The sequence below is a fragment of the Bombina bombina genome, unplaced genomic scaffold (assembly GCF_027579735.1).
Source record: "Bombina bombina isolate aBomBom1 unplaced genomic scaffold, aBomBom1.pri scaffold_825, whole genome shotgun sequence".
Taxonomy (NCBI): domain Eukaryota; kingdom Metazoa; phylum Chordata; class Amphibia; order Anura; family Bombinatoridae; genus Bombina; species Bombina bombina.
The window spans coordinates 68,461-81,758 of record NW_026512945.1 but is presented as its reverse complement, the minus strand read 5'-3'; positions in this window follow the sequence as shown (position 1 = coordinate 81,758).

The window sequence follows — 13,298 nt, the reverse complement described above, 5'->3', positions numbered from 1 at the left end:
TGAATGCACTACCTCTATCCACTCTCATAGGTGATAATGCAAATGCACACATCATATAAACATCTGTCCTATAAAAACTAGGCTTTATGTCACTTAGGCCTAGATTTGGAGTTTGGCGGTAGCCGTGAAAACCAGCGTTAGAGGCTCCTAACGCTGGTTTTAGGCTACCGCCGGTATTTGGAGTCAGTCAGGAAAGGGTCTAACGCTCACTTTTCAGCCGCAACTTTTCCATACCGCAGATCCCCTTACGTCAATTGCGTATCCTATCTTTTCAATGGGATCTTCCTAACTCCGGTATTTAGAGTCGTGTCTGAAGTGAGCGTTAGAAATCTAACGACAAAACTCCAGCCGCAGAAAAAAGTCAGTAGTTAAGAGCTTTCTGGGCTAACGCCGGTTCATAAAGCTCTTAACTACTGTGCTCTAAAGTACACTAACACCCATAAACTACCTATGTACCCCTAAACCGAGCCCCCCCCCACATCGCTGACACTCGATTAAATATTTTTAACCCCTAATCTGCCGACTGCCACCTACATTATACTTATGTACCCCTAATCTGCTGCCCCTAACACCGCCGACCCCTATATTATATTTATTAACCCCTAATCTGCCCCCCTCAACGTAGCCTCCACCTGCCTACACTTATTAACCCCTAATCTGCCGACCGCAAAGCGCCGCTACTTACGTTATCCTTATGTACCCCTAATCTGCTGCCCCTAACACCGCCGACCCCTATATTATATTTATTAACCCCTAATCTGCCCCCCACAACGTCGCCTCCACCTGCCTACACTTATTAACCCCTAATCTGCCGACCGGACCGCACCGCTATTATAATAAAGTTATTAACCCCTAATCCGCCTCACTAACCCTATAATAAATAGTATTAACCCCTAATCTGCCCTCCCTAACATCGCCGACACCTAACTTCAAACATTAACCCCTAATCTGCCGACTGGAGCGCACCGCTATTCTAATAAATTTATTAACCCCTAAAGCTAAGTCTAACCCTAACACTAACACCCCCCTAAATTAAATATAATTTTAATCTAACGAAATTAATTAACTCTTATTAAATAAATTATTCCTATTTAAAGCTAAATACTTACCTGTAAAATAAATCCTAATATAGCTACAATATAAATTATAATTATATTATAGCTATTTTAGGATTTATATTTATTTTACAGGTAACTTTGTATTTATTTTAACCAGGTACAATAGCTATTAAATAGTTAAGAACTATTTAATATCTAAAATAGTTAAAATAATTACAAATTTACCTGTAAAATAAATCCTAACCTAAGTTACAATTAAACCTAACACTACACTATCAATAAATAAATTAAATAAAATACCTATAATTATCTACAATTAAACCTAACACTACACTATCAATAAATTAATTAAATACAATTCCTACAAATAAATACAATTAAATAAACTAACTAAAGTACAAAAAATAAAAAAGAACTAAGTTACAAAAAATAAATAAATATTTACAAACATTAGAAAAATATTACAACAATTTTAAACTAATTACACCTACTCTAAGCCCCCTAATAAAATAACAAAGCCCCCCAAAATAAAAAAATGCCCTACCCTATTCTAAATTACAAAAGTTCAAAGCTCTTTTACCTTACCAGCCCTGAACAGGGCCCTTTGCGGGGCATGCCCCAAAGAATTCAGCTCTTTTGCCTGTAAAAAAAACACATACAATACCCCCCACCAATATTACAACCCACCACCCACATACCCCTAATCTAACCCAAACCCCCCTTAAATAAACCTAACACTAAGCCCCTGAAGATCTTCCTACCTTATCTTCACCATACCAGGTTCACCGATCGATCCAGAAGAGCTCCTCCGATGTCCTGATCCAAGCCCAAGCAGGGGGCTGAAGAGGTCCATGATCCGGCTGAAGTCATCATCCAAGCGGGAGCTGAAGAGGTCCATGATCCGGCTGAAGTCATCATCCAAGCGGGAGCTGAAGAGGTCCATGATCTGGCTGAAGTCATCATCCAAGCGGGAGCTGAAGAGGTCCATGATCCGGCTGAAGTCTTCTATCAACGGCATCTTCAATCTTCTTTCTTCCGGATCCATTTTGCAGACCTCCGACGCGGAACATCCTGCTGGCCCGATGGACTACCGACGAATGAAGGCTCCTTTAAGGGACGTCATCCAAGATGGCGTCACTCGAATTCCGATTGGCTGATAGGATTCTATCAGCCAATCGGAATTAAGGTAGGAAAATTCTGATTGGCTGATGGAATCAGCCAATCAGAATCAAGTTCAATCCGATTGGCCGATCCGATCAGCCAATCAGATTGAGCTCGCATTCTATTGGCTGATCGGAACAGCCAATAGAATGTGAGCTCAATCTGATTGGCTGATCGGATCAGCCAATCGGATTGAACTTGATTCTGATTGGCTGATTCCATCAGCCAATCAGAATTTTCCTACCTTAATTCCGATTGGCTGATAGAATCCTATCAGCCAATCGGAATTTGAGGGACGCCATCTTGGATGACGTCCCTTAAAGAAGCCTTCATTCGTCGGTAGTCCGTCGGGCCAGCAGGATGTTCCGCGTCGGAGGTCTGCAAGATGGATCCGGAAGAAAGAAGATTGAAGATGCCGTTGATAGAAGACTTCAGCCGGATCATGGACCTCTTCAGCTCCCGCTTGGATGATGACTTCAGCCGGATCATGGACCTCTTCAGCTCCCGCTTGGATGATGACTTCAGCCGCATCATGGACCTCTTCAGCCCCCTGCTTGGGCTTGGATCAGGACATCGGAGGAGCTCTTCTGGATCGATCGGTGAACCTGGTATGGTGAAGATAAGGTAGGAAGATCTTCAGGGGCTTAGTGTTAGATTTATTTAAGGGGGGTTTGGGTTAGATTAGGGGTATGTGGGTGGTGGGTTGTAATGTTGGGGGGGGGTATTGTATGTTTTTTTTACAGGCAAAAGAGCTGAATTTCTTGGGGAATGCCCCGCAAAGGGCCCTGTTCAGGGCTGGTAAGGTAAAAGAGCTTTGAACTTTTGTAATTTAGAATAGGGTAGGGCATTTTTTTTATTTTGGGGGGCTTTGTAATTTTATTAGGGGGCTTAGAGTAGGTGTAATTAGTTTAAAATTGTTGTAATATTTTTCTTATGTTTGTAAATATTTTTTTATTTTTTGTAACTTGGTTCTTTTTTATTTTTTGTACTTTAGTTAGTTTATTTAATTGTATTTATTTGTAGGAATTGTATTTAATTAATTTATTGATAGTGTAGTGTTAGGTTTAATTGTAGATAATTATAGGTATTGTATTTAATTTATTTATTGATAGTGTAGTGTTAGGTTTAATTGTAACTTAGGTTAGGATTTATTTTACAGGTAAATTTGTAATTATTTTAACTATTTTAGCTATTAAATAGTTCTTAACTATTTAATAGCTATTGTACCTGGTTAAAATAAATACAAAGTTACCTGTAAAATAAATATAAATCCTAAAATAGCTATAATATAATTATAATTTATATTGTAGCTATATTAGGATTTATTTTACAGGTAAGTATTTAGCTTTAAATAGGAATAATTTATTTAATAAGAGTTAATTAATTTCGTTAGATTAAAATTATATTTAACTTAGGGGGGTGTTAGGGTTAGACTTAGCTTTAGGGGTTAATAAATTTATTAGAATAGCGGTGAGCTCCAGTCGGCAGATTAGGGGTTAATGTTTGAAGTTAGGTGTCGGCGATGTTAGGGAGGGCAGATTAGGGGTTAATACTATTTATTATAGGGTTAGTGAGGCGGATTAGGGGTTAATAACTTTATTATAATAGCGGTGCGGTCCGGTCGGCAGATTAAGGGTTAATAAGTGTAGGCAGGTGGAGGCGACGTTGTGGGGGGCAGATTAGGGGTTAATAAATATAATATAGGGGTCGGCGGTGTTAGGGGCAGCAGATTAGGGGTACATAGGGATAATGTAAGTAGCGGCGGTTTACGGAGCGGCAGATTAGGGGTTAAAAATAATATGCAGGGGTCAGCGATAGCGGGGGCGGCAGAATAGGGGTTAATAAGTGTAAGGCTAGGGGTGTTTAGACTCGGGGTACATGTTAGGGTGTTAGGTGCAGACGTAGGAAGTGTTTCCCCATAGACAACAATGGGGCTGCGTTAGGAGCTGAACGTGGCTTTTTTGCAGGTGTTAGGTTTTTTTTCAGTTCAAACAGCCCCATTGTTTTCTATGGGGGAATCGTGCACGAGCACGTTTTTGAGGCTGGCCGCATCCGTAAGCAACTCTGGTATCGAGAGTTGAAGTTGCGTTAAATATGCTATACGCTCTTTTTTTGGAGCCTAACGCAGCCATTCTGTGGACTCTCAATACCAGAGTTATTTTAAAGGTGCGGCCAGAAAAAAGCCAGCATTAGCTACGCGGGTCGTTACCGACAAAACTCTAAATCTAGCCGTTAGTGACTACTATCCAAGTAAACCCCAGAGAGAGTAGAATCCAATGACATCAAACTTAGAACCCTAACTTGGGGGATAGGACCTCACAAGAGCCCCCTAAATGCACTGCCCCTTTCCACTCTCATAGGTGATAATGCAAATACATACATTGTATAAACACCTGCCCTATAAAAACTAGGCTTTGTGTCACTTAATGACTACTACCCAAATGTACCCCAGACTAAGCAAAATCAAATGACACCAAAGTTAAGACCCTAACTTGGGGATAGGACCCCTCAAAAGCCCCCTGAATGCACTGTGTTTGCCATTATCACCTATAAGAGTAAACAGGGGTAGTGCATTTAGTGGGCTTTTGCAGGGTCCTATCCCCAAGTTAAGCTCTTAACTTTGGTGAAATTTGATTCTGCTTAGTCTGGAGTGTACTTGAATAGTAGTCACTGACACAAAGCCTAGTTTTTATAGGACAGGTGTTTATTTGATGTGTGCATTTGCATTATTACCTTTTAAAGTAGATAGGGGCAGAGCATTCAGTGGGCTTTTGAGGGTCCTATACCCAAGGTGGCGTCTTAACTTTAGCGTCATTTGATTCTTCTCTCTCTGGGGTTTACTTGAATAGCAGTCACTAAGTGACACAAAGCCTAGTTTGCATAGGGCAGATGTTTATATTATGTGTGCATTTGCATTATCACCTACGAGTGGATAGGGGCAGTGCATTCAGGGGGATTTTGAAGGGTCCTATCCCCAACTTAGGGTCTTAAATTTGTTGTTATTGGATTCTACTCAGTCTGAGGTATACTTGGGAAGTAGTGATTAAGAGGCATAAAGCCTAGTTTTTATTAGGCAGATGTTAATATGATGTATGTAGTTGCATTATCACCTATGAGAGTGGATAGGGGCAGTGCATTCAGGTTGCTCTTGATGGCTCCTATCCTCAAGTTAGGGTCTTAAATTTAGTGTCATTCGATTCTACTCAGTCTGGGGTATATTTGGGTAGTAGTCACTAAGTGACACAAAGCCTAGTTTTTATACGGCAAATGTTTATATGATGTACAGTATGTATTTGCATTATCACCTATTAGAGTGGATAGGGGCAGTAATTAAGGGTGCTCTTGAGGGGTCCTATCCCCAAGTTAGGGTCTTAAATGTGGTATCATTTGATTCTGCTCAGTCTGGGATATATTTGGGTAGTAGTCACTAAGTGACACAAAACCTAGTTTTTATAGGGCAACTCTTTATATGATCTATGTATCACCTATGAGAGTGGATAGGGGCAGTGCATTCAGGGGGCTCTTGAGGGGTCATATCCCCAAGTTAGGGTCTTAGCTTTGGTGTCATTTGATTATGCTTAGTCTGGGGTATACTTGAGTAGTAGTCACTAAGTGATACAAAGCCTAGTTTTTATAGGGCAGGTGTCTATATGATGTATGTTTTTGCATTATCACCTATGAGAGTGAATCAGGGCAGAGCATTCAGGGGGCTCTTGAGGGGTCCTATCCCCAAGTTAGGGTCCTAAGTTTGGTGTCATTGGATTCTGCTCTCTCTCTATGGGGTTTACTTGGATAGTAGTCACTAAGTGACACAAAGCCTAGTTTTTTAAAGGGCAGATGTTTATTTGATGTCTTCATTTGCATTATCACCTAAGAGAGTGGATGGGGCAGTGCATTCAGGGGGCTCCTGTGGGGTCCTATCCCCAAGTTAGGGTCTTAACATTGGTGTCATTGGATTATGCTCAGTCTGGGGTATACTTGAGTAGTAGTCACTAAGTGACACAAAGCCTAGTTTTTATAGGGCAGGTGTCTATATGATGTATGTTTTTGCATTATCACCTATGAGAGTAGATCGGGGCAGTGCATTCAGGGGGCTCTTGAGGGGTCCTATCCCCAAATAAGGGTCCTAAGTTTGATGTCATTGGATTCTACTCTCTCTGGGGTTTACTTGGATAGGAGTTACTAAGTGACACAAAGCCTAATTTTATAGGGCATATGTTTATATGATGCCTTCATTTGCATTATCACCTTTGAGAGTGGATGAGGCAGTGCATTCAGGGGGCTCGAGAGGTCCTATCCCCAAGTAAAGGTCTGAACTTTAGTGTCATTCGATTCTACTCAGTCTAGGGTATATTTGAGCAGTAGTCACTAAGTGACACAAAGCCTAGTTTTTATAGGGCAGCTCTTTATATGATGTATGTATCACCTATAAGAGTGGATATGGGCAATGCATTCAGGGGGCTCTTGAGGGGTCCTATCCCCAATTTAGACTCATAACTTTTGTGTCATTTGTTCTGCTTAGTCTGGGGTATACTTTAGTAGTAGTCACTAAGTGACTCGAAGCCTAGCTTGTATCGATCAGATGTTTATATAATGTAAGTGTTTGCCAATATAACCTAAGAGAGTGGATAGGGGCAGTGCATTTAGGGGGCTCTTGCAGGGTCCCCTCCCCAAGTTAGGGTCCTAAGTTTGATGTAATTGGATTTTACTTTTTCTGGGGTTTACTTGAATAGTAGTCACTAAGTGACACAAAGCCTAGTTTTTACAGGGCAGATGTTTATTTGATGTCTTCATTTGCATTATCACCTATGAGAGTCGATAGGGGCAGTGCATTCAGTGGGCCTTTGATGGGTCCTATCCCCAAGTTAGGGTCTTAACTTTGGTGTCATTTGATTCTGCTCAGTCTGGGGTACATTTGAGTAGTAGTCGTTAAGTGACACAAAGCCTAGTTTTTATAGGGTAGGTGTTTATACGATTTATGTATTTGTGTTATCACCTATAAGAGTGGATAGGGGAAGTGCATTCAGAGGGCTATTGAGGGGTCCTATCTCCAATTTAGAGTCCTAATTTTGGTGTCATTTGATTCTGCTCTGGGGTATACTTGGGTAGTACTCACTAAGAGACACAAAGCCTAGTTTTTATAGAGCAGGTGTTTATACAATGTATGTTTTTCCATTATTACCTATGAAAGTGAATAGGGGCAGTACATTCAGGGGGCTCTTGCAGGGTCCCATACTCAAGTTAAGGTCTTAAGTTTAATGTCATTGGATTCTGCTCTCCCTGGGATTTACTTGGATAGTAGTCACTAAGAGACACAAAGCCTAATTTTATAAGGTAGATGTGTATATGTCTTCATTTGCATTATCACCTATGAGAGTGGATAGGGGCAGTGCATTTAGGGGGCTTTTGAGGGGTCCTATCTCCAAGTTAGGGTCTTAACTTTAGTGTCATTGGATTCTGCTCAGTCTGGGGTATACTCTATTAATAGTCACTAAGTGACACAAAGCATAGTTTTTATAGGGCAGGTGCTTATATGATGTATGTATCACCTTTGAGAGTGGATAGTGTCAGTGCAATAAGGGGGATCTTGCGGGGTTCTATCCCCAATTAAGGGTCTTAAAGGGACACTGAACCCAAAAAAAAATTATTTTGTGATTCAGATAGAGCATGCAATTTTAAGCAACTTTCTAATTTACTCCTATTATCATTTTTTCTTTGTTCTCTTGCTATCTTTACATAAAAAAAGAAGGCAAATCTAAGCTATTTTTGGTTGAGAACACTGGACAGCACTTGTTTATTGGTGGGTGAATTTATCCACCAATCAGCAAAAAAAAAAACAGGTTGTTCACCAAAAATGGGCTGGCATCTAAACTTACATTGTTGCATTTCAAATAAAGATTCCAAGAGAATGAAGAAAACTTGATAACAGAAGAAAATTAGAAAGTTGCTTAAAATTGCATGCTCTATAATCAGGGGTCAGCAACCTTGGGCCCCCAGATGTTTTGAAACTACATTTCCCATGATGCTCAGACAGCCTAAAAGAGTGTCTCAGCATCATGGGAAATGTAGTTCCAAAACATCTGGGGGCCCAAGGTTGCTCACCCTCACGAAAGAAAGAATTTGGGTTCAGTGTCCCTTTAACTTTAGTGTCATTGGATTAAGCTTAGTCTGGGGAATACTTGTGTAGTAGACACTAAGTGACACAAAGCCTAGTTTTAATAGGGCAGATGTTTATATGATGCATGTATGTTCAAAATCATCTGTCATGAGATGCAGGACATATGCAGGACACAGCAATGATGGTACAACTCTATTTTATTACAGAGCATAACAATACACATCCAGACAGGTTGATTGTACTAAACTAACTGCGACACAGACACCGGACCTAAGCCCCGCCCACATGCTAGTGACATCACATCCTGCTATCATCACATCTTCCCCTTTTTCAAAGACAAAGCATACATTCGCATATATTAAATAACAAGGTACACCAACAGGGTATACAACAACATTTTGTTTTAGAACATTATAAAAACAGATAGATTAGAAAACATGAACAAATAAATTACATCCTGACTTGGACATCGGGGTAGACTACCCTAGTCCACAGTGACCATGGGATTATTCTGCCCATACTTCCGGTCACTGTTCTAGCTAAAGTCAGTCCCTGTATCGGGCCGGAAGCCTCACCACTCTTCCGCTTGATGTAACTTTGCATGAACTGTCCTCTGATACAGAAGATGGTGAACAAGAGTCTGCTGGAGGCAAAGATATATCCCCGCTATGATCTTGCTGAGGGGAAGGCACCTCTCTTAGAACAGGGGATCCCACCGGCGGTGGTACTGAGGTATCCGGTTCCAGACTCTCAGGTACAGGCTGAAGATGTCTTCGGTTACGGCGTGTAACCGTCCCTCCCTCTGTAAGGACTGTGTAAGACCTTGGTTCTGGAGAGCGGCCCACTACCGTAGCAGGCGTCTTCCATTTCTTCTCATCATCCAGTTTAATTCTGACACTTTGGCCCGCTTTCAGTTCCTGTAAAGGCCTGACAGAATGTCTCCTGTCGTAGAAGAAACGATAACCCTTTTTGGCCTCTTCATCCCTCCTAAGGACTTCGTCCCGAGGAACAGGGCCAGGCGGCTTGAAGACACCCACTGAGGTTAAAGTGGTGCGAATCTGGCGTCCTAGCATCAGCTGTGCCGGGCTAAACCCGGTGGCTTGAATGGGCGTCGCCCTGTATGACAAGAGGGCTAGGTACGGTTCAGATTGCTTTAGAATGAATTTTGTTGTTTGAACTGCCCTTTCAGCCATTCCGTTGGCCTGCGGATAATGTGGACTTGACGTGGAATGTACAAAATCATATTCCCTGCTGAAAGCACTGAACTCTGTAGAAGCGAACTGCATGCCATTATCACTCACCAGCTCCATTGGAATGCCCCAGCGGGCGAACAAGCTCTTCAGGCGAATGATAACGGCCTGACTTGTGATATCATTCAGGGGTGCTATTTCCAAATACCTGGAATAGTAGTCGATAACAACAAGAAACTTTTTCCCGTGCAGTTCGCACAAATCAGCAGCTATTTTCTGCCACGGCCCCGCAGGCAGCGGAGTAGACATCAAGGGCTCCCTTCTCTGAGTAGGCCGGCGTTCCCAGCAAAAGGCACATTTAGACACGTGATTTGCAATGTCGGAGCTGATCCCAGGCCACCACACAGCTGTAGCTGCTCTTTCTCTGCACTTTGTAATGCCTAAGTGGCCATCGTGAATCCTGTTTAACATCTCCTTCCTCATGCTGACAGGAATTACAATACGGTCTTGGAACAGCACCAACCCCTCCAGCTCCGTGAGCTGCGACCTCTCTGGCTGGTAAGCATTTAAAGACATCCAGGCTGCCCGGCTCTCGGGCCAGCCATCTCTTATGTACCTTATAACTTCTTGCAGATCTGTGTCCAAATATGTCTCTTTCTTTATCTCTTCCAGTTTCCTTGAAGAAATGGACTTAGAGGCCAGAACTGAATCAACATACACTTTTACATCCGATTCTGTGGAGGATTCTTCAGCAGCAGCCAGCGGGAGCCTAGACAGTGTATCTGCCACAACCAGCTGCTTCCCCGGCACATGCACTGCCTGAACATTGAACCTGAGTAGTCTCATTAAAAGTCTCTGGCATCTCAAGGGTGTTTTGTCGATGTCATAAGAATTGATAAGAGGGACTAGCGGTTTGTGGTCAGTTTCCAGACTAAATTTCTCCAAACCCACTAGATAACGCTGAAAGCGTTCACAGGCCCAAACTGCAGCCAGGCACTCTTTCTCAATTTGAGCGTATTTTGACTCCGCAGCCGTCAGTGTGCGGGAACAGTAGGCGATGGGCTGTAGTTTGTTGTCATTCAGCTGCAGGAGTGCAGCCCCCAACCCATAACTGCTTGCATCAGCACTAACCACAGTCTTTTTTGAAGGGTCGTAGAACCCCAGCACTGGGACAGACCCCAGCAGGGACTTAGCATGCAGGAACGCTTTTTCTTGTGAGGGTCCCCAGACCCAGGCAACATCTTTCTTAAGCAACTCTGTGATAGGGTGCAAAACTGTAGATAAATCTGGAAGAAACTTGCCCACGTAATTTACAAGGCCCAATATCTGTCTCAGCTCATGTACATCCGAAGGGCTTTTCATCTGTTCGATAGCCCGAATTTTCTCGGGGTCCGGCTTGATGCCATCCCCGTTGATGATATGCCCAAAGTAGCATAATTCAGTTTTCCTAAAATGACATTTTTCTTTATTCAGCTTCAGCCCAGACTCTTTGATAGCCTGCAGCACACAACTCAAACGCTGATCATGCTCTTCCACTGTAGACCCATACACTAGAATGTCGTCCATGACGACTGCTGTGCCCACGTGGCCACTCAGGAGAGAACTCATTTCCCTCTGAAAGATCTCAGGAGCGGAGGATATCCCAAAGGGAAGTCTGCAGAAGCAGAACCGACCTACCGGAGTGATGAAGGTAGTCAGTTTGCGGCACTTTGGATCCAGGGGGATCTGCCAAAAGCCGCTAGAAGCGTCTAATGTGGAAAAGAACTTCGCCCCAGCCAACTTCGGGGCTATATCTTCCAATGTCGGCAGCACAAATCTCTCCCTCTTCACTGCCTCATTCAACCTTTTCAGGTCCACACAGATGCGCACCTTTCCGTTTTTCTTTGCAACAGGAACAATGGGGGCACACCAATCAGTTGCTTCAACAACCTCTTCAATAACCCCCATAGACTTCATGCGCATGAGCTCTTTCTCCACTTGAGGCATGAGCGGGAACGGAATTCTACGAGGAGTAGAAATACTGTACGGGACTGCGTCACTTTTAAGTGCTATACGGACAGGTTTGCAGCTCAGTAGGCCCAACTCGCCAAACATATCTTCAGAGATCTCATTCACTCTGGCCACGAGGCCCAAGTCACAGGCTGCTTTTCTGCTCAATAAACTGTTAACACACTGACCTCGGATCACATGCACCCACATGGTGAACTTTTTTTGTTTGTACTCACAGCTGGCAAGAAATTTCCCCACACAATCAATGCGGCCACCAGGACTATGAACATTTGTAGTAACCTTCGCCAGCTGGGGCTGTCTAGGCAGTTTCATAAATTCAGCAAAAGACATTACAGTGATATCAGCTCCTGTGTCAATCTTAAAATCAACTTTGGCTCCCATTACAGTAAAAGTAACTTTCCAATCTTCCTCTGAGCTTGTCCGTTCCACAACAGACCCCACAAAAGACACTTCCTGACCCTCCTGGTCACTGTCCACCTGCATCTCCTTAATGTATTCAGTTTTACACACCACTTCAAAATGGCCTATTCTGTTACATTTTCTGCATCTTTTATCTCTGGCCGGGCATATAGCACTCTGATCATGAGCCCGGTAGCACCGTGTGCATCGGCCATGTTGCGCCCATCCACTTCTAGGCCTTTCCAATACTTTTAATCTACCGCTCACACTGTGCCTTTCACTAGTAATTTTTCTAGACTGTTGCACTTCATCCACAATATTCTCAGACCTCAGATCAGCACTTTGCTTTTTCACCAGTTCACTCTGGCGGGCCATCCTAATAGCCCCTTCTAACGTTAAATCAGGTTCTAACTGCAGCTTCAGGGAGACTTCAGCATCTGCAATTCCAATAACTATTCTGTCTCTGATTTGCTCTTCTTTAGCAACACCAAACTCACAGAATTCAGCTAATTCATACAGGCTGCGCACAAATGACTCCACAGATTCTCCCACACGCTGATTACGTTTGTGAAAACAAGCTCTCTCATGAATCACATTTCTTTTGGGCACAAAGTGGGCACTGAGTTTATCCATAACTATATCAAAGTTAACTTCTTCCCCTTCTTGAAAAGTAAAAGCATTGAACACTGGCTCTACATCTTTCCCCATGGAGTATAAAAGAGAATTAACTTGTACTTCACCACTCTCCTTGTTCAGTTTGGATGCAATCCTGAAGCGCTGAAACCGCTGACGCCATGTGGGCCAAGCTGCAGGCTGAGAAAAGTCAAAAGGCTCAGGTGGGGTAAACTTTGACATTGCAATCGATCAGGAACAGAAGCGCAGTCCAGAACTTCTGACACCATGTCATGAGATGCAGGACATATGCAGGACACAGCAATGATGGTACAACTCTATTTTATTACAGAGCATAACAATACACATCCAGACAGGTTGATTGTACTAAACTAACTGCGACACAGACACCGGACCTAAGCCCCGCCCACATGCTAGTGACATCACATCCTGCTATCATCACATCATCTATGAGAGTGGATAGGGGCAGTGCATTCAGGGGGCTCCTGAGCAGTGGCGTCACTAGGGGGGGGCGGGGGGGGGGCGGGCCGCACCCGGGTGACACCCTCCAGGGGGTGACACCAAAAAAAAAAAAAAAAAAAAAATTTTTTTTTTTTTTTTTAATTTTATTGAAATTCAAAGAAATACAATGTTGAGATGCATAGATTATTTTATTAGAGGCTGGCATTTGTGAACATTAGTGGGACTGGGGAAGTTGTAGACACACAATTTTTTTGCCCCTTGAGCCAG